We start from the raw sequence: 23526 nt of genomic DNA, 5'->3' as shown, positions 1-23526 counted from the left end.
TATTTTCAAACCACTGCATCGTTCTACATTCTAATTCCAATTCTAACTTGAGGAACCAAATGTATAAAAATGTGTCTCCCCTCTCATCCTCTAAGTGAAACAAATGGTTCAAGTAAAGCCCCAAAAATATGAATGATGATTTACAAAACCTTGATTTGGCTAAATCAAGATTTGTAGAAATCTTGATTTGTACAATTCCAAGAACCAAATGGACCCTCATGTCTCATAGTTTTTGCCTTCTTTTCCATTGTTGACTTTTTACATTGAAAATAAACATCTAAACTTTAAGTTGGAGATGAAATAATAATCATAATATATTTCCTATTAAAATTCATAAATAATATTAAGTTTATTTCCAACATTAATCACACTATAGCTATGGTTCCAATCATAATAATATTATAATAAATTATGTTATCGTCACTAAAAATGATTACTAACTATATTTCCAACACAATGATATGAAGGGTAATCATAACATAGATCTATGATTAGGTCTCTTTATTTATTCAGTAACAATATGAAAAATAATATGAAATGATATGTTATCTTTTAACTTATTATAATGATATCATTTATCCCATAATCATTTATCAAAATGATAATTACATTGGTTAAGCAATTGTCCTTAATATCTTGTAATGTCACTTTGGTACTAAAGGTTATGAATCAAATATTAACTATATTCTTTATTATTATTATTCATAAGGTATTAGAAGTTATTATCATTATCGATAGGAATTCAATCTTAGAAACACTAATAATTACAACACTATTCTTTGCAAAGGCACAAATCTAAATCAATATATCTCTATCTAAATTCCCGAGTTATGTCCAACAAGATACAAAGAGTAATTTTTCATATTCTCTAAAACAACAAATTGAATAATGACATCCTTGCATGTTAGCTTAATGCAAATTTTAACCTCCAAGACACAAATTAAAATAATACTAAATTTAAGTATAGATATCACCTCATCCACATACTAAACTATAGTTTTTTATTACCTAGGTATATGGTTTATGTTGATGTTGATTATCAATCACATGTCAACCTAATTATAGTAATATTACTATACACATATATAAGGATACTGGGTCCCAAAATTACAAGATCTTAAGTAAGATTCTAACACAAATAATCCAAAGAACTCCAAGAATAAATTGACCATTAGAGATATGTCAAGATGCACACACAATGCCAATCAAAGATTCTAAGCATGCAACCTAGACTCTACCAAATAGGAAGGGGATTACACTTACAATAAAATAAGCAAGAGACTAATTTAGTTTGAAAGATAATTACGTATATATAATTATACTTCATTATAGAATTTAATAGCATTATATTGGTTAAACAAATAACCATCGTTACTTTATATCAATGTTACACTTTTTTCTAACAAATGAAAAAAGAGTCCCTTGTTTACATATTGTAGTATCCAAATTAAAAAAATTTAGTATATTTTCTTATTACTTAAGAAAATTTGGGTATAAATGTGGTGGAAGATGAGCCTTAATAACAACCTCTAGAGGCACTACTCTTGGATTTGTCAAACCTATAGCTTCCTTTAGATCAAGTACACTCCCATTAGGAAGAAACCAATTAAATCTTTGTAACAACCTTGTGAGAGTTATATGGACCATACATATTGCTAAAGCGACTTTTCTTCATAGCCCAAAAGGGAGCATCTCAAATTCATTATTTGAGGATTTTATAGTCTCTATCTCTATATTTTTGTCAAAGAAGTGCTCTAGTACAAATTCTAGTGGTTAATTCCCTGTTAATGGTTCTCTATGAATTACCCATATATTTACCATTAGTATTGTTTTTGCTGGAATATGAAAGCCTCCAATTGTGCAAGATTTAATAGATTCATGTGGTGCAAGTAAAGGTGCTAATGGAAAAAGGCGCATTGTCTCCTTAACTATTGCTTGCAAGTATTTTAATTGTGGTATATTTGACTCTTCTCCTAATCGACTTTGTCCAACTTTATAATCAATCTCATCTTAGGCCAATTTCAATTTATCAGGATGCAACAATACTAATGATAATATCCATTCAACTAAAAGAGAAGAAGTATTTGCACTTGCACTAAACATATTATGAAAGAAAAATATACATTAGGAACATACAACGTAAGAATTTTATCTATTATAAATTATAAATTTCTATTATTCATAGAAAAATTAATTGTAATATTAAAAAAATGAGAACTATATATTATGTTCAACAATATCAAATATATTACAAATTAATGAACAATGTATAAAATATAATTTTGAGAAGAATTATGTGCCATTAAATAGATTGATATGTGAAAGACTACACAATATGATATTAAAATTCTTAATCATAGAAGTATATTACAACAAGACAAAGTTTATAAGAATATTTTATTTCATTTTAAACTTGTAAAAATGTAATAGTACAATAAATAAAACATAATTTTTTTGTGATAATGTCACAATAAAATTTTGTAGAAATGAAATATTGTCCTCTTTGATCAATCTTGACAAATGGGAGGGCAATGAAGTGAGTTTTATTTTTTACTATGTATTTGTGTGTGTGTGTGTGTGTGTGTGTGTGCGTGCATGTGTGTGTGCACATGCGTGCATGTGTGTGTGTGTGTGTGTGTGTGTTTGTGTGTGTGGTGTATGCGCACGTGTGTGTGTGTGGGGGTGTGTTTTCATCTATATTATGTTTTACATGTGCTTTCATGAGCATGCTTCCATTTTTGGGTGTTGATAAGATCCTCATTTCCCTCAACTACATTTGGCACGCCCAATGAGACTCTTGTCCCTATTAGATTTACATTATTAGAGGTTTTCCTAACCTTATATTGTTTTTTTAAAAAAATCAAGCATAACTCATGGTCATGAAGAGTTGAAGACAAAATCATAGGGTTTTCAACGATTCGATCTCATCTTTCAAATGGCCAAAAATTTGTATTTTTTTATCACTTTTGTGTGAGTTTTATTTCTTTTATAGAAAAAAATTTTAGGCACAAATTAGTGAGTTTTTATGTGAAAATTTTTATTTCTGGAAAGGACTTGAAATTCTATGGGGGGTCTATTCCTTTGGTTTTTAATTTTAAGTAACAATAATTAGTGAAAACCCCAAACTTTGGAAACTCATTTGTTTTGTTAAATTGGTTCCCTAGGGCATAATTACATTTTTTTAAAACCCTTACATTTTTGGATAGCTCTCTAATCTTTAGCAGGGGTATCTTCTTTGGATTTTTGTTTTTTAAGAAGTAGAATATATCAAAAAATTTAGATCTTATTGATCAGATTAAAAACACCAAAAACTAAATTATAATTTTTTGATATACTTGTACCTTGTTTGCACATATTTCAAAGCATCATAATATATTATTCTCTATTTACTAATCCAAGTCAATACATTGATTAACTTTGTTAGTTTTAACAAGTTAGTGTATTTTGTTAGTTTATATTTGAATCCATGCATCACATAAGCGACAATATTGACAAACCCTTGTGCAATCATATAGTTTCATATACCATGTTTCTTTTATAAGAGGAGAAGGTGACCAACCCCCACAAAATTAGATAGTTGCATACTATCTATTTCTATTGTGTCTTAGTGTATAAGATTTTGATTTTGGGACTAATTCTCTTTTGTGGACTAACTATTTTTTGTGTAGGTTTTCAATCATTTGTAAAAGTGTATGACTTGAAAATTACTAATGATATTGGATGTAGGGTGACATGAATGAAATTTTTGAAATTGATTCTTTAATTTTAGCATAGATCACATTTCATTTAAGCTTTAAACATAATGCAAGAGCTTAATATGTCTAGTGTGCTTACACAAGTCATTTTCCTTTGATTCTAGATCCCAGAATAGAATAGACATATCCTCTTCCCTTGACTTCATGAATCTTGGGTGCAAGAGAAATTTTTTATATCTTCCAGAGAGTTTGCCTCTTGTATGACTAATACTTGTGAGAGGGAATAACCCAAAGTCAAGTACTTTCATCTTCTATAGAATATGTGGTTGGGATTAATATCACAATATATAGGTGTTGGTTGTGCTATAATGAGAACAAACCCAAGATATAAATAGTAAAATTTATGACATTCAAGTCCAACAAGAGAAAAAAATGAGATATCATGAGAAACAAATTTAAGATAGCAAGGTCAAGAAACCTTAAAAGATTTTAAAATAATTATGAGGTAGAACAATAAATAATGGTTGAAAATAAAAATAAAAATCACCAAGGCATGAAGGAAAAAAAACACTTCATGTGAATCTTGTCCCTTTTATAGAAAGTTTACCCCTTTGGGACAATCTCTTAAGTTGGCCTTGAAAGGGATTTTCTTCTAGAGAATCATATCACATTGCCTAAAGTAATGGTTAGAATGTTTAGAATAACTAAGAAGGGGAGTGAATCAGTTATCCAAGGTCCAGATGTACCAATTCAATAATTAAACACTTTAACTACTTCAGATCTAAGCATCCATTAGCTCAGCCTCTATAGAAGATTATCAAAAACATCAACTAGTAGTCCATTCTCCTAATAATAATAGACTTACAGAATGTAAAACATTAATAGTAAATCATCACAAATAACATCCGCACAAGTTGACACTAGGATTTAATATGGAAACTCGATTTGGGAAGAACCACTAATAACATGTCACCAATGTTTCACTCTTTTGAATTGAGCTCTGTTAGGAGACAAACCTGTTAAAGATTACAAAACACATTTTTTAGTGAGACTTGTTAAGGGATTTAATCACCATGTTATGAGTGGCCTTGTTTGATGACTTAAGAACATTCCATTAGAATGTCACCTTGATTAAAGGATTTATATATGATTGTTAGCTCCACCTTGATTAAAGGATTTCAATACTAATATAATGGTTAGAAAGTAACAATAGGTTTTGATCTAATTAACAAAACTCATTTTGAAAATACTTATTACAGTTCAACTCACATATTGATCCATTGACTGGCCTCCATTTTCATCCATGCCTCTGATTCACTTGGCAACCCTTCAAGTAATCAATCTTCAACTCTTCTCAGCATCCTACTCAAGTTCACCAATCAATAGCATCAACAACTACTCCAACCACATTAGGCTAGTCCTTGAACCTCCTTACATAGGTAATTCTATTTTTTTGTTGCTTAAACACAACCATAGATCTTAAAATTAGGTCAAATTCATCAAATTGTTCCATCATTTAATCTCCTCTTTTCTCCTATAGAAACTTCTCTAAACTTCTTCTTGAATCCTTTCATGGAAACACACAAACATAGTTTCACTTCATTTAAATGATCCAACACATCATACCTTATCTTTAATATGCTTTACATATTCCAAGAAATCAACTATGTTGGCTAGAAATTGTGATTTCCTCATAAACTATTAAATGGCATCCCTTGGTCAACACTATGTTCTAATGCTCAATCATCACTGAGCTACTCGATTGCTACTAACATTTTTTTTTGGAATATATACTAACACTTAGCTAATACTAATACTCAGTCGACACTACTTCTGTTCAGCACGTAGTGGTGCTCGGTCGACACTAGCATCACTCAACATATACTTCAAGATCCTTAATCTTCTACTTTTTTTCTTAGTTAAGCCCATGAATTTAGTCATTCTTTGATCACTTCTTCAAGGCTTCAATGCAACTATCTTCTTTACTTGTAGCATTATTAAACAACCACTTTATCTTGTCAAAGTCTAACTAATCAAGTGCCCTTTGTAGTTTCCTCATAACTCAACCTTTCCTCTAGGTTCTTTTGTTATGTCTTCTCACAAATCCAATTGTAGTTCCCAATATTGATCACAAGTGAAATTTTAGTTTTTAGTAACTATTTTTTCTTATCATAGACACAAAAAACATAATACCTAAAATTAAATTAAATTAAAACATTAAAAAAATCAAAATTTTATCGATGATGATATAATCAAAATTGAATATCTTGTTAAGTTATCTACAGAGAAAGAAGACAATACTTCCAAGTATAATTCCTTCATTCCTAAAGCTTCCCAAAAAAATTCTACACTACCACCCTCAAAAAATAAACTCATGATGATATTTTTCTTATTGACCCTCAAGGATTATATGCTATAAAGATTCAAGTTAATCCAATCCTTGATTCAAATACCTCTCATTCTACCAAAGTCCTTGAACCTAAATATCCACATGTTTCATTCCAATCATACCCACTCTAGAAAGTATTTTTTAGAATTATTCTCCATCATGCTCAAACATGGATTCCCTCCAAGAATCCCTCATGCATATCCAACTCCTACCTCATCTTTCTAGGTGGCTCCATATCAAGGAGGATAATTAGAAAAATAAAGAAATAATTCCTAGCATAGATTAAGACCAAGATACCAAAAAGCTACACCTTATCCAAATTTTGACCTAGATCCCATAGCCCAAGAGGGTCACAATGATCCCTTCATATTATTTCACTTATTCCAAGATTATTCCTATCCATATCAAGAGAAAAATGTCCTTCAAGTTATCATTCCTAAGTTACCCACTAAGAAAGATCCTAATATTCCTCCTATCCCTTCTAATGGGCCAATTAAAAATAAAAATAAAAAAAATATCTTTTGCTCCATCCAATGATCCTCTTCCTCATCTATAAAAAATTATCCCTTTATCTCCTTGGCATTATATTCCATATCTTCCTTAAGAACTCATCACTTCCTCACATATACTTCATGGTCCATATCCTCCTCATGATATTGTTTCAGTTATTAAATATATTAATAAGCCCTTTGATATAAAATAAAATATTAATGGTGATGGCCATAGCTACATAGCTCACACTCAAGATATTGATGGTGCAATCATGGTTAGGAGGGACCTCAAATAGATCAGTTCAATCTACACAACACGAATCATACAATGGAAACAAGAAGAATCTATTGAGATACAAGCCATATCATGCTTCACATTATTAGAAAACCAATAATAATGGATTTTCAACATGCATTCTTAGATTCCAAGCATATAAGATTAATTAAAGATTAAAATATTTAGAATTCTTAACATTAAACCTTCAAGATGTAATCTTTCTATTAACTACCAAGAGCTAATTTTATAAAGATAAATTATATTAATATATAAACCCTTCACATACATGGAATTATCTAGAAAATATTACATTCCCTAAGATATGGAAAATATATTACAAGATACAGTTTAGGACCTAAATCATGAAGAACTCTATCTATAATGTATAGGTATGCACCAATAACCATCACTGATTTGGAAAGCAAGATTAGAAAACACAAACTAGTCATGAAAAATGAAGAACAATAATCTCTCTGCCAAGAGTCCACAAGATCTCATCTAAGAGGTAATAGATCAAGGTGAAAACCTAGATGAATATTCTACATGATGCCAATTACAAGCCACAAGGTGAAAATTTTCAAATAATCCAAACCAAAGGAACACTACAACAAACATTGTAACTAGAAAAATATGAATATAAATATATTTTTTGGTTGATACAAGATTGCAAAGAACCCAAGATGCTCCTACATCAAAAACCCATGGTTATTAAAAAGTGAGGCTCTCACTTCATTAGGGCTAGATGAAAACCAAAATGGTCAACCCCAGCTTGCAAAATCCATGAAGAATCTTTCACTGGTCCATCCTTCCATTTAACAAGATATTCTCTGTATTTCTTACCTCTAGTGATTCTACAAGTTCTATTGTCCAAATTATTTTCTTGCTTCTTTATCTGCTTCTTAGGATACTTCATCACTTTTATTAAACTCATGACACTCATGAAAATATACAACATTGAATATAAGTGAAGTATCCATGTCTAAGCAAGTAACTCCAATTTATATGCATTACTTGAACAAAGATCTTACACAGTCCAAACTTCCTCATCTACATCTTATTATATGTTCCAAAACTTGAAATCTACCTTTCTTCAAGTATACCATCACTTTATCTCCTACTTAAAAATCCTTATATCTCCTCTTTGTATGTGCTTTCTATTTCTAATTATAATTCATTTTCTCTAAATGTTATCTTAATTGGCCATGAAATGAATTTGTACCCTCTAAGAATATTCTCTTTCTATATGCTACTCTTCACTTCATGAATAATATCCCTTACTTATGATACTACTTTAAGACTCATGCTTGTTAGAATCTCAAATTGTGTCTTTTGTGTACTCCTATTGACTAGATATTATAAACAAAATTTTCTTGAGCTAGGACTAAATCCCAATTCACAATTTTCTCTCCAGCCAAACCTCTTAACAAGCTCCCCAAGATAATATTTACTACCTCTATTTTTTCATATGTTTGTAGATAATACATAGGACTAAATTTGAAACTTGTATTTATCTTCTTCCAACATTTCCTATGAAAGTAAAAAACAAACTTTTTGTCTTTATCTGAAACTATGCTATCAGATAATCCATTTAATCTCACAACTTCTCTGAAAAAAAAATTTAGATACATGCACTACATATGTGGTCTTCTTACAAGGTATGAGATAAGAAATCTTGGAGAACCTATCCACTACTAAAAATATAGAATCATTACCTCTTTATGTCTTAGGCAATCCAAGTATGAAATCTATGCTATTGTCTTCCTAGTTGTTACTACCAAAGGTATATAAAATGCCACGTTTTGACTACTTTATTTTGCAACTTGAAAAAATCTACAACTTTGAAAAAAAATTATTACTTACTTATGAATCTAAGGCCAAAAATAATTTTAACTTACCAAATCGACTATCTTGTTAATGTCGAAGTGTCCAAGTAATCCTCTACTATGATTTTCCTTAATTAGATTATCCCTTGTTTAACTCCTAGGTATACATAATTGCATTCCTCTAAACAACATACCACTATGAATGAAATAATCAAACCACTTATATTTCTTTTTTTTCAACTAGTTCTCTCCAATATGTCTAAGGTTTTGTGAAATTTCCTCCTTATAGAATGTCTTCAATGTATCAAATCCTAACACTCCATTTCAAATCCTTGTCAAAAAATTCTTTATCCTACTTGAAATACCAAAAAATCTATTTGATATACTACTCCTATTCTTCAACATAAATGTGTAACTATACAACAACTCAACACATCTCTTGTGTCTTAGATTTAACATACCTTGATTAATCAAATATTATAGTTCTTGATTATTATTGTACAATACGAACTCCTTAACAAATAGTAGATAATGTCTCCACTCCTTCAAGGCCCTTGGACAATGACATATAATTCTTGGTCATAAAATAAATACCTTTCCTTTGCATCATTCAACTTCTCACTTAAAAAAACAATATGTATACCTTCCTAACTCAACAATGCCCCAATTAAATCCCCACTTGCACCAAAATCAACATGGAATACCCCAATGAAATTAGGTAATGCAAAATTTGGTCTTTTAGTGAGCCTCTTTTTTAACAACTCAAATATTTTTTCTACTCCTTTTGCCTATTGATTTCTTCCTATCTCCTCTCATTATCTAGGTTAGAATACTACAATTTAAACTAATATTCCTAATGAATTTTTAGTAGAAACTATCCAATCCATGAAATGATCTTACCTCTCCAACACTTTTAGGTGTGGGCCAATCAATGACCTCTTTAACCTTGTCAAGATCCATCTTCAATCTCTCTAGACGTATCACTATCTCCTTTTTGTAAAGGAACACGTGATATTTATCAACAACTTCTCTTCCATTGATTTGTGCAAAACTTTTCTTAAATGCAGCAAAAGATCCTCCTTTTTCTTAACAATACTCAAACTGTCATCTAGCTAAATAATTAGAAAAACACCAAGTACTTTCTTCAATGCCTCATTCATCAGTTTCATTAAAGTACTAGGCACAATGGTCAGTCCAAAAGGAATTACTAACCACTCATAAAATCCTTCATTTGTCTCAAAGGTAGTATTACACTCATCTCCTTCTTTGATTTTCATATGATGATATCCACTCTTCAAATCAATCATTGTGAAATATTTATCTATACTAAATAAATCCATTATATCATCAATCATAGGCAAAGGAAACATATACTTTGTTGTGATCCTACTTATGGTTCTTGAATTAGTAGGCATCCTCTAGACTCTCCATTATTAGGTGTTAATACTATATGTAATGCATAAGGATGAAAATTTTCATTGACTAAAGCCTTCTAAAAATCTTTCTATTTCCTTTTTAATTCTTTATCCTTTTTCAATGTCATTACATGTGCTACTTTTTTTGGTAAACTATCTCCAAGGATTAGGTCCATGTAATGATTACTAATTCTCATAGGTGGTAATCCATTAGGTATATTATCTGAGATTATATCTTAAAACTATACCAACATCTCCTTTATTTCCTTAGGTTAATCCTTTCTTTATTGCAAATAAAACTTGGGAATGAATGCATCACACATAGGGACAGTATTCAAACCTTCCAAGAACTTTATTTCTTCAACCAAATAAATAACACTAGTAAAAATCTCACTCTTAGACATCTCAACTAAAGGAAACAATACATGTCTCATTCTATTTTCAAAGATACTACACCTATTTTTCCTCCAATCATGCAAATATTGTCTATCATACCACCCTGGTCTACCCAACATGATATGCCACATATCCATAGGCACACTATCACACAAAACTATATCATGATAAGATCCAATATTATTATCTAGAGTGTATCCCTTGTAAACTCCTTCACAATTCTAATTCATCTTTGAAAGACCAACTACAAAATTGTCCATGGTGGCTAAAGTTCTAAAATTTAAATACTCAAATATCTTGTGCCATAGTTTATTTGGATTTGACATATAATGAGAATGTGGATGGATAAGACAAGTTGAAAATTGTAGAGGTTATCATGATGTACCTCAATTTCATGAGCTGAATGAAAATTATAGTTATTTTTCCATGCTTCAATTTTACCATCAATGAAGGAGACATGATAGTCTTTCTCTTCCAAAGATGATATTCTTATGTTGGGTATGATTGATACATCACTTAAGTGTAGTGGAATACCATGACTCAATTTGAAAGATGTAGAACTAGCAATTTTCACTAACTCGCATCATCACCAATAATGTCTTGTAAATGTGATTTATTTTTTCTTCAAATTAAATAGGTGTTTTTTGTACCTACTAAAATGACAAGATGCATCACTATCAATAAACCATGTATCACTATTTGTGGGAACATTTCTAGGAAGTGTTAAGATGAAAACATTTGGAAATAACACTAGAATCTCTTTGAGGAGAAGAATTTTCTACCTTTACAACAAAAACAACATAGGCATTGATCTTGTGGTGCAATCTCTTTCAAAATGAACAAATTTATCACACTTGAAACATTGAACTTGAGATAGGTTTTGCTTCTTTTTCTTGAAGTTAGAGGTTGACTCGAAGCTCTTTTTATTGGACCTTTTATAGACCCTTTCTTCCCTTTTTATTTGGAAACACAAGATGCAAGAACATGGTCATCTTCATGATGATTTATGAAACTATTTATGCTCAGTTCTAATATCTTCTTGAATGGAGTATGACCTTATTCTTTCAAAATTTGGAAGCTCAACTCTTCCAGTAACACCTTGAATGAAGGATTCCTGAGAATGGGTAAGTCCATTTGTAGAAAGCATAACTAGATCTTTGTTTTAGAATGTTTCATCAATTCACTAAGTTGATCCTTTAACTATGTAATTTTCATAAAGTATAAAATTACATACTCACCCCTTTCTACATTTACATGTAGTAGTCGATGCCTTAATGCAAGGACTCTAGTGGTATTGTTAAACTCATACAAATCATTGAGATTCTTGAACATCTCCTTGGAATATTCTAATTTTAAAATGACAGTATTCAAAAGATCCTTAATTGAATAAATCATGATCTTGTTATTCATAATCTTGTTCTTCTTCCATTAAGTTGCCTCACCATGATCAGATGGTTATGCAAAACTAGAATTGACATTATCCAAAAGATCATTATGTTAAAGAGAAACCAAGACCATAGGCTTCCATAAAGAAAAATTTGAAGATGCATCTAGCCTATCTTCAACTTTTAATCCATTCACCATTTCCACACACAAAGAATGACTAATTGGAAGAGAAATAAAGAACAAAAATACAAAATACTTTGGCCACCCTTAAACATCACACATAAAGGAAATAATTAAGCTTGGAAAAACTAACTAAACTTTGACTATTTAACACATTTATCCTAGGAATCAAGTCTTAGTGCATGGTGTTTAAGCCATCTGAAATACTCTTAGTTCAGGATCAAATTCCTTCAATCCCACTCTAATACCATGTTGCATTTGAGTCATAAAAAGCACAAGAAACAAAAAGATATGAAACAATAAAATCAATAGATAACATTCAATGTTTTTTGGTTACTCAAATGGTAGAACATAATATTACCAATAAAGAGTCTACTTGTAGAGTTCAATATCTTCAAATAAAGATATATTAGGAACTCATAAAATAATACTAAACAATGACTAAGATTCTTATCTAGAAAGTAGCTTCCAATATTCAACAAACTTATAGATTAATGACATAGAACATTCAAATTAGATGCAGAACGATAATAACCATTACTCACTATAGATGAAAAATACCACCTCGAATTCTTATACATGAATTTTCTATTATGTTCAATATACACCTTGAATAATAACAAGAGCTTGGTTCAAGTAGGAGTCACTACTTATTGTGGCAACTAGAAAGAAGTAAATTATCAAGATGAAAGATATGTTAATTTTTTGATAAAAAATTAGTTCACAAACACCTTGATTGATGTGCCTAATGTAGGAGCATCTATAAAAAGATTTCAAATCTCCTATCAATTTTTAAATTTAATAAGTTTGTGATAAGTTAAAATTGTGATTGTTACAAAGAAACAATGTGGTGTTTCATACTTGATTATTTATAATGTAAATATGATTTTTCATCTTCAAGAAAGACTCAACTAAAGTTTTTCACAAAATTAAGATTGACAAGTTTTAGTGCAACAACTCTTTGTTCTACATTTAGTTTGTGTAACTTAAGATTTGGTTTTTTAATATCTATAACTATAATAATCATATTAAGCTAAATTAGTATTATGATAATAATAGGAAGGAAGAGAAGAAATCATATTTTAAATAAATATTCTTATAATTTAGATAAAAGAGATCTTGATACAAATTTTTTTAAATATAAATATTATTTTTAATCAAATAAATAAAAATAAAAAATATAACTATAAATTAATTATGTATATATAAGATATTTCATATTGAAAAAAATCTAAAGGTAAAAGAGGTGGTAAATAAAAAATAGAAGAAAAGTGTTGTGAGAACTAGGTTTACATATTAAGATTATTTTATTTAATAAATTTAATAATATTTAGTCCAAATATTTATCTATATAAATAAAATTAAGTTTAATGTAAATATATTTAAATAGGAAATGATTGAATAGAAAGTAATATTTTTTACATTTTTTTGTGCTATCAACATGCAACATTTAGCAAAATTTCACCATATTTTTGTCTTTTTTATTAAAAAAAAATTGGCTGGTGTAAAATTTCACCAAATTTGTACTTTTTTAATTAAAAAATATTGAACAACAACATGTGTATTTTCTAGAAAGAGAAAACTAATTTGATCAAAATCTCAATAACTCATTACATATATTCAATGCTTGGCATGGGGAAGCTTGTGGCAATAAAAAAAAGTAGATGGAGTTGAAAAGAAGTTGCCATATTTTCTCTCTCTCAAAGCTTGCACTTTGGATTCAATTTCCCCAATCTTCTCTACACTTATGAGCTTTATCACATTTGATCTCTTCCTCAAACTGCTTAATCCTCCATTAAGTTTCTTTCTTATGCTTAAGCCATAAGTGTTCTCTCTCTCTAATTCCTGGTAGTGCTAGAAAATAATAGAAATTTTCTCCATTAAAATTCATTCTAAATGAACTCCAGATTGACTATTCGTAGGAAAATTGTCTTGTATTGTCTTTCTTTGTAAATTTCCCACCATTTGTTGAGCCTCTTTGCAGTTCTTCTAGGCACTTGAGATGGCTTTAATTTCCATTTCCCTAAATATTAATGAAAATCATTATCTCAAGCACTTTTTAAAAGCTCTTACCTCCTGTCCTCATGCGGCTACTTAAGTGTCATTTATGCTTAATTTTAAGTAACAAGAGTGTTCCCATGTAATTTGTTAAGGGTAGGGAAAGGATAAATTGGAATCTTCCCCTATATTAGTGGAGTGGCTATATTTTAGGAATTGAAATTAAGCATTGAAAAAATATTGGGGGCTGGAAATAAGTAGTGGTTGCTTATTGAAAAAATTTGACGTGGCTTCACAAATTTATTTCCCTCCAGTATTTTTTTGCCTTCTTTTTGCTATCAGTTTTCTATGAAAATAAATATTATTACTAATTTTATTAAATGTATAATTAAAGATAAAAATAAGTAGTGCAATTTCTTAATCATGGGGCCATCAGCTCCACAAAATATTGCTATAAAAATTGAACAATGATTGCTAGCAAAAATAAGTTTAGCAGCCACATGGAGACCTACCTTTAGATTTCAATTTGCCCAAATCCTTAAGAAAAGCATAAAAATAAATGCAATCAAGAACTTGAAAAATTTTAGAAAAGAAGAAAAAAAAATTCAATAAAGCCAAATTTCATAATCTCATTTGAGCCTCACAATAGATGGTGACAAAAAGCTATGACCTGATAGAGTGTCAGATGAGGGCACAATATTGACACAAAATAGAAAATACAATGAGACAAAACCTAATGACAAATTTGTAAAGAGTTGTTGTGAGGAGGAGGAGATGGCAAGAACAATGCACTTAGTTGCTTAAGCAGTCTAATCTTTTGGCAACATAACCAATAGTATGTTGAAGGAAGAGGAAGAGAGGAAAGTTGGAAAGGGTGTGGTTGTTGTGAGCCTAGTTCTTAAAATTGCATACAATGCAATATGAAGAAATAAATAGAAAGTTCCAAAATTTTGTTTACGATATTTTTCTAAGTTGGAAAAGCAATTAGACCCCATGACAATAAGTAATAACTGATAAGAAAAGAAAAATAAATGTATAGAAATAAAGTTTAAAAATAAATCTCCTTGAACCTTAAAATTTTAGATTATTGATGTTTCGCAAATTAATCAATAGGTACTAATGAAAACATTAGTTCCCTACCTATATATAGGTAGGGAATAACAATAAATTTTTTTTTACCAATATGAATGACCTCCTATTATAAAAATTACACAACACCAAATAATAATTTTATCGTAGGTTTTTTTCTATTCGAAAGAGAGGAGCTAAAATATCCATTCAACAATAGGAAATAATTCAAAAAGAATGACTACCATCAAAACAATCTTGACTACTCATTATAGTGTAGTTTGATTGGAAGAAATTTGATAGGTTGTCAAATGAATGCAATATGATATTTTATGTGGTGCATGTGCACTTATTTTTCTCTAGGCAAATCCAAAAGTATCAATGTGATGCATCCATTTCTTTAGTTCACTTTACACCCATTTAAATTGGCATTCATTAGTATGAGCTTTTGGCAATCTATGACTGAGATTCTTTTTAAGTTTTGCTAGATAATGAAACTTGTTCATTGATATTTTCAATTACACTATGACACCTTAGCCAGCTAAAGCACCCACTTTTCAATAGATATCCTAAAAGTCATTTTGAAAACCACTTTAATTTCATTCTTTTCACCATCCTCACAACAACCACTATATATTATTAATTATAAATATAATTAATAGTATAAATAAATAAAATATAAGATTATGAAAAAATGTCAAATTAATAAATATTTTGAATATGTTTTTAAGTTTATATGTGAAAGTGTATTTATGATAAACTATAATAAATTTTATACGGATATGTTTATGTGGTGAAATCACTATTTATGTGAATGTTCTAGAATTTGGATCAATGAGATTTTTATTTTAATATAAGTTAACATTTACATCCATAATAATATTGTGTAATCAATTAAACAAAATTGTAGACATTTTCTAGAATGGGTAGTTATATAATTTGATTACAATTTTTTTTTTAAAACAATGTTTTCATTTAGAACTACTCATAAGCCATCATTTTCTTACCTTCTTTGTTTAAAAAACATAATATTTTGATGCATGCATATATTTTGTGTGTGAGGATGTGATATAGGCAAAGCATTACAAAGAAATGTACTTTTAATAAAACAATGAGTGTGCATCCTTGTTGATCAATATTGTGATGCCAATTGATGCTCTGTAAATTGACTAAAATTTTGATTTATAGATGGTTAAGTTCTATGTCATTCTAATAAGAACATAGAAAAGTCAATTGTGACCTATTGAGATGATTTCACTTGTAGAGATTTATCAATCCACTTTCCTTTAAATGGATATAAATTTCATATATTTTGTGATATGTGAGGAACTAAATGGGCATACTTAGATGCAACTTTGGTTAATCTCTGATGTTATCTCGACAAATGAAATATTGATAAAGTGTGAAGCTATTCATCTCTTGCCAACACCAATTCAAGATAATATCTAATAAAAAAATATAGTTGTGTAAGTGTACCACACTTTCTCTCAAAATACTAGTAACATGAGATGTCCTAGAACATTTTACCATTTCCAATCTCATATTCTAGAGCTCTATCATCATATGAAAATAATGTTTCTACTTTACACACACACACACACACACACACACACACACACACACACACACACACACACACACACACACACATAGAGTACTTAGTTTATCTTCCATACTTATGTAGTCTAGTCACTACACACTAAGGTATAATTGCTAGTATATAATAAAGAGAAGGCGAGTCAACCATTTTACCATTTCCAATCTCATATTCTAGATCATTTTCATAATACAAAAATAATGTTTCTACTTTAGAGAGAGAGAGAGAGAGAGAGAGAGAGTACTTAGTTGATCTTCCATACTTATGCAATCTAGTCACTGCACACTAAGGTACGATTGCTAATATATAATAAAAAGAAGGCAAATCAACCATTTTACCATTTCCAATCTCATATTCTAGATCATTGTCATAATATGAAAATAATGTTTCTTCTTTAGAGAGAGAGAGAGAGAGAGAGAGAGAGAGAGAGAGAGAGAGAGAGAGAGAGAGAGAGAGAGAGAGAGAGAGAATTTAATTGGTTGACCTTGCATACTTCTGCAGTGTACCCATTGTACACTAAGTTGTGATTGCTAATATATAATAATGACAAGGTGAATTGACCACCACTATCTTTGAGAATAATTCATGAAGGAAATGACCCAACATAAAGATGAAGAACATGACAACTAGGGCCATGTGTACACTTTTAGTACATATTATGCCAAGTAATCAAGGTTTCAAGAACATAAAAATGCCAAGTATGCAAAGGTGTGCACAAAGACCATATAAGACATAACTCTTTACTCATGACAAAACATAGTATGACTTAGAATGTAAAATATTGTGATAGACACATAGATTCTATGAAAACTTGATGAATGACAAGATACAAGGAAATAAGCCTCTTCATTGGATGAAAATAGATCAAGGAAATTCAAGACAACTTGATTTTCCAATTTAAAGTAATAGATCTTTCTCATTGCTACTCAAATTCAACATTATCATCAACAAATATAATCTTGAGTGCTATTTTTCAACTAAGAGGGTCCTAATCTACATGATGTTTTTTTTACCATGGTTTAACTATAGTCACTCCTCCTGCACAACTAGGTGTTTCCAAGCTGAGAAATTTTATTTTTATAAAATTATTTTGGGTAACCTAAACCAATCTATACCTCTTCTAATATTTGTTTCATTAGATACATGATTTTTTTCTCATCCCCTAAGACCTAGATTATTTAAATTCGATATTAAATCTTATTAGTGGTTCTTAGTTTTGACATTATTTCAACTCTTTGATATATTGGAAGAGCATTTTAGATAATATCCTCCAAACTTCTACATGGATGTAACATTTTCTACTCATCTCCAAAAAAAATTTTATATGCAATTATGTACTTTTATACATTAATATTTAATGTCATAATAGTGCTTCAACATCTTAGAACTCCAACATTGTTAGACCCCAATTGACCATTGGAAAATTGCTAATTAAACTATTACCAAGATGGTTACTCCAATGTCTTGTGCTCAACCTCTCAAATAGCCTAAAAGACATAACCATCTTGAGTCCATGCACTACCACTATGAAAACTCCCATAAGGCTACCTATAACACCTCATTATTGCCTACAAAACCATCATTCTAAATAAATTGTCCCTCCTTAGCCTTGTAGTGTCTCTCCCATTTGATTTCTATAAGCCATCTTGATGGATGCAACCTTAACAATCTTTCTTAATGAATGATCATGATTGGGACCATGAGTGGTCTACACCCTTGGGGTGATTTGACTTATATTGTTGCATTAGTTGGTCAATTATGCTTTTGGCTGATTTATGAGATTATGATGTATTTGATGGTTTCACTGAGCTTTGTGTCAGTGGTTACCTAGATTGATGTGGTATCATGATGTTGTTCCATGATTACCCTGAGATGTGTGCATTGATTGCATGCTCTATTATTATCCTACTACACTTGACTAGGTTCCTACAACAATGTCTACTCATGTATTGGACCATGTTAACTTATATGTTTATGGTGCCTTTTCTATTATTGAGTAATTACAATTAATCTCATTACTAAATGCTTAATGAATTAGAGAATGAGCTATCCATGTTAGATTCATGGAATTATGTGCTACGAATATTTTACCTTGTTCATTTTAGTAATTAATGCAAAATGGGCTCTTTAAATGATTATTTAAATGAAATTAATTAACTACTTTAATTATGTGATTTCATGTAAATATCACTTCGGCTATTATTATTGTGCATCTACACTAGATTGGGTTTTATTATTGTGTAGGAGTTATATCCCTGACAGTGGCACATGGAGTTATTGATCAGACCTTTTATGTTGAGCCAATATCATCCCTGTATGGGCTTTTTATATTTTATTGTTATTTTAATCCTCTAGTAGTTGGTAAATCCAGATTCATAATGCATTATATGATTAGGCTAGTGAGTGTGTCTATGCATTTAGGATTCTGCATCTATCATGGAAGAGATCTAATTAAATATTATTTTAATAGCTTAGATGGATTCTAATTATATGATTTAGCCTTTATTTTTAATTACCAATAGCTTTGTCATTGTTGAATTCCATTTAATTGGAATTGCCTAATTTTGTCTAGATTAAAAAGGGATTTAATTAAGTGAGCCAATTATTTTCCTATTTTAATATTTCACTTTTCAAGTGAATATATATCCCAAAGAGTGAGTTCTTTCTCACTTCTCACTTTTGAAACTTGCTTTAGGAGAGAAAAATCTCAAATCTTCTTAAGAAAAAATTATTGTTTTTATCGTTGTAGGAGCTACGGGAGTGAGATTGGTGTGAGGTTGATCTCGTTGGATTCGAATTAGGGAGATCTTGATTTTCTAAGACTTTTGGTAGTTTTAGAAAAGTGGTTATTTTATCACAAGCATTCTCATATTTTTCCTTTTGGTTTTTAGGTAGGGCTCTTCCAATTTTATGTTTCATCATTGTTTTGGATAGCAGTTTACTAGGAGGCAAAGAACTAACCCTCCATTCCTGTATGCTAGCAATACTTGATTGGGTCGGTATGAGTATTTGATTTACTCTTAACTTAGGCTTTTGGGTTTTTAGATTGTTATGTTGGCCATTTTTGCATATTAACTCCACACCCAAAATTTATTTAATATTTTGGGTTTTTATACCCAATCCTAAAAGGTTTTAATTTCATTGATTTTCATCAATGTTAAATTTTGGGCATTTTTACTTTACCTCAATTTGCATGCCACCCAATTTTCTTAGGTGTTTCTAGGCATTGATATTGGTTGTGGATTCCAAATATCTATGAGGATTCCAATCTGACTATAGATGTATTCTTCTTGCATTGAGATTCATATTAATTCATGCTCTAGACAATGTTCTTGGTTGAGTGATTTCTTGGTATTTTATTGTTTCTCATCAAACCCTTGTTATTTTATGGACACTAGGATTTTTGTAGAATTCGTACTCTCAAATTTAGGTTGGTTGAGTGAGTTCACAATTCTTGGTAATTTTTTGCCTTATTAGGATTCATGTGGAGTCTATAGTCCCAAATTTAAGATGGTTGAGTGAGTTCATGATGCTTGGTGATTCGTTTCCTTGTTGAGATTCATGTTGAGTTCATACTCTTAGATATTGGAATTACAATAGGAAAAGTAAACTCTCAGAGGTGGGGGGTGAATTAATGCTTTAAATGTTAACCTATAAAATATTCACCTCACATCCATCTCATATATTCAATAAGTAAATTGAAATACTATGTAAAGAATATACATCTAAAGTACGTAAACAAGTAAGAATTCACACATATATGACACAAGATATGATTATCCATAAACCCTCCAATGAGAAGGTAAAACTAGGGTGGGGATAATACCCGCAAATCTTCACTACTACAGTAATAAGGTGTATCCAATCAAGGTTACAATGTTTGATCACGAAACATGATCTACCTTGTGAAAGGTCTACCTTGTTAAAGGCTTACAAAGACTATTCGGTCTCACCCTATTGGAGGATTTCAACACCCTATTAGAAGTATTCCTAATTAAAGTACTTCAACTCACAATTAAGTAAACACCTTGTTAGAGGATTTCAATATAGCCTATTAGGACTACTCTATTAAGATATTTAATTGATTCAACTATCAGAATGTCTCAGTAATGATCCTATGATTAGCACTTTGATGCTTGATGACAGATCACCTCTATTCTGTTGTGTATTTGATCCTTCTTGATCGGATGTCTCTTTGTCATTCACTATTTCCTTTCGCTATTCTCCTTAACTAATTCTGCAATTCAATTCAGATCATAATGCCTTGATTACCACAAATGTCTTGGTTTACACATGCAAAACTCTCCTTGACCATTCAGTCACTCCCTTTCTACTCATTTTCCCACTTTTTAAGTTTAGGATTTGTGCTTCTTAAGAAGACCTAGGTGACTTAGGGTTAGGCATGAATTAACAGCCATGATTCATCCATATTTTTGCTTAAATTTTTCCTTTATCTAATTGGGTGCATGTAATACATAGGGATTCCCAATTAAGATTTGTCCTTATCAACAAAATATTGTAATTCAATCCTTAAGTCAACCCAAGAATGGTTTACATAGTAGTTTGTGCCAATACAAATAACAATGAAAAAATTGTGTTATTTAGCATCTAAAGTTCTTGGTGCTTGGCACATACTATGACTTCAATGTTGTCACTTGGCATTTAAATGACTTGGTATGCACTACTTGCTCAGCTCCTAAATCACTCAAGCCATACTATCTACTTGGCACTTAAGGGACTTAGCACTCACTATTTACTTGGCATGCTCTAATTTACATGTTGTACTCATCATACATTACTTGTTCGGCATGAACTAAGTAAATGACTTAAGTGTATAGACACTCACTTGTCAAAACTAATATGAGATTATTAATCTCCCCCTTTGAAATGAGTGTCAAAAAAACTTGGTCATACATTAATACTCTTATTCTTACAAGAATAAAATAAATGATTATTTAGCTTCTATAAAAAATTCCAAAATATCAAAATTTTGCAACATGACTTATACCTCAAAATCTCACAACTCCTCCTAAGTTGTTTGATCTATTCGGTACTATAATTTGTATCAAAATATTTCTCTTGTAGATTAGATTTGCATCAACTGATACTTTTTATCTATTTTTCTCTTTATTCTACTTGCTTACTTTTTCCACTTTCTCTTACTCCCCCACTATAGCTCTACTCCCCCATTCTTGCTCGCCCTAGTTCTTACTCCCCCTTTTTGACACTGATGTCAATGGGTCATACACTAATAGTGTATTTTTCCAAGAAGGATTTATGGACCTCAATTATAATTTTGAGAGCTACATCCCAATTATCACAAGCCACCTCCAAAGACTTAATTTGGATTCCTAGCTTAGTAGCAAGGTGTAATAAGCCATCTAATGTAGAAAGAATTTGGTCTTTCTTTATAAGTGTTTCTACATAGCCAAGCTCCTTGTGTAAAATATCCATGTAACAAGTCAATATAGAATGTATGTTGATCAGTTTAGCCCTTATGTCAACTTCATCTTCTTGTAATGTTGCTAATTGAATTTGGGATTGTAAAAGGGTCCTAAAGTGTTTCTCACTTTGAGCTAGATACATGGGAACTTTTACACCGGATGACTACATTTAACTCTCCAAACTTGAGATGTGATTCCTTGTCTCCTATGTGAAGAGTGTGGGATTACACAATTTGGTATATAGAGAGAAAATGTTCTCTACTACCTTCTTCACACTATCTATCTTAGTTGTCAATGCAACCTATGTTAGTACAATATCACTAGATATCTTCTCATTCACTTTATTTTGAAACTTCTTCTTAGACCATTCTAATAGTTTGGCATTAATATCTAGGTCTGTATCACTTACTCTTTCCACTATATTGGTCAACTATTCAATGCTTGGCTTTGTTTCATCTAGAGTAGGCAAACTAAATGCATCTAAGAAAATGTCTTTAATCTCAATCAAAGCTTGCTTCTACCTATGCTCCCTTATGAGTAGTTCTTGATGTTTCTTCCTTGCTAGGGCCTCTTTTAGTATACCCATTTGCTCAATTGTCATTGCTACATAATCAAACTTGAGCAATACAATTTCTCCATCTAGGCTAACATCTCCATAAGTAATTACCTCTTCTATCTTAGATGAGCTAGGACTCAACACAGAGAATTGCAATGGTGTTGCATCTATGCTTGGCCTTTGAAGAGGGTGACTGGAAGGAGTTCTAGATTTTGGTAATGTCACCAGTGCTTGAATTGCTACTAGCTCCTTCAGCTTGGGTGTCAAATTTTTCTCTTTAGACTTTTCCTTTTCTGTCTCTTTGATTTTAGTTGCATCTTGATCTTGTGTTGGAGGTGCAGGTGCTTCTACCTGACCTATTTAGCTTTGTCCCATCATTTACTAGTGTTTCCACCTTGTCTTCTCCAACTATCTCAATCTTTTCTTTTTTAGGTTCTTGTACATTCTCTAAGACTAGAGTGTCTTCCATGAGTGTACTTACTATGCAACCTACTGTCTCCTTCCTTTGATATACAACTAAAGGCTATGAAGGTTGTACACTTGTGACTTTAAGAGTGATTGTAGGTAGCTCTTGTGTTTTCACTTTCTCCCCTATAGTCATAGATTTTAAATTCTCAATTTCATCAACACTTACCAAAATGGGGTTCTCACATAATTTGGCTTGTGGTGTAGATTGGATAAGCATACTTTTCAAATATTCCTTTGTTAAAGGATTGATGTACTAATCAGTAGGATTAGAAATGTCATTTACTTTGAACATTTCAGTCATTATACTTGTCACCTATGGAGGGCTGACACTTAGCATTTGTGT

The 23526-nt window shown here is 30.7% G+C and overlaps 1 pseudogene; it reads right to left on the bottom strand.

Annotated features, from left to right (window-relative positions):
* Positions 1-1473: 1473 nt before the first annotated feature.
* LOC149538250 (xanthotoxin 5-hydroxylase CYP82C4-like) overlaps positions 1474-23526 on the bottom strand; it is a 51594-nt pseudogene continuing 29541 nt past the window's right edge.

Source organism: Cupressus sempervirens, chromosome 9 (genome assembly GCF_028749045.1).
Source record: "Cupressus sempervirens isolate cs-2001-9-10 chromosome 9, ASM2874904v1, whole genome shotgun sequence".
Classification (NCBI taxonomy): Eukaryota; Viridiplantae; Streptophyta; class Pinopsida; order Cupressales; family Cupressaceae; genus Cupressus; species Cupressus sempervirens.
This window is presented reverse-complemented; position numbering and strand designations above follow the sequence as displayed.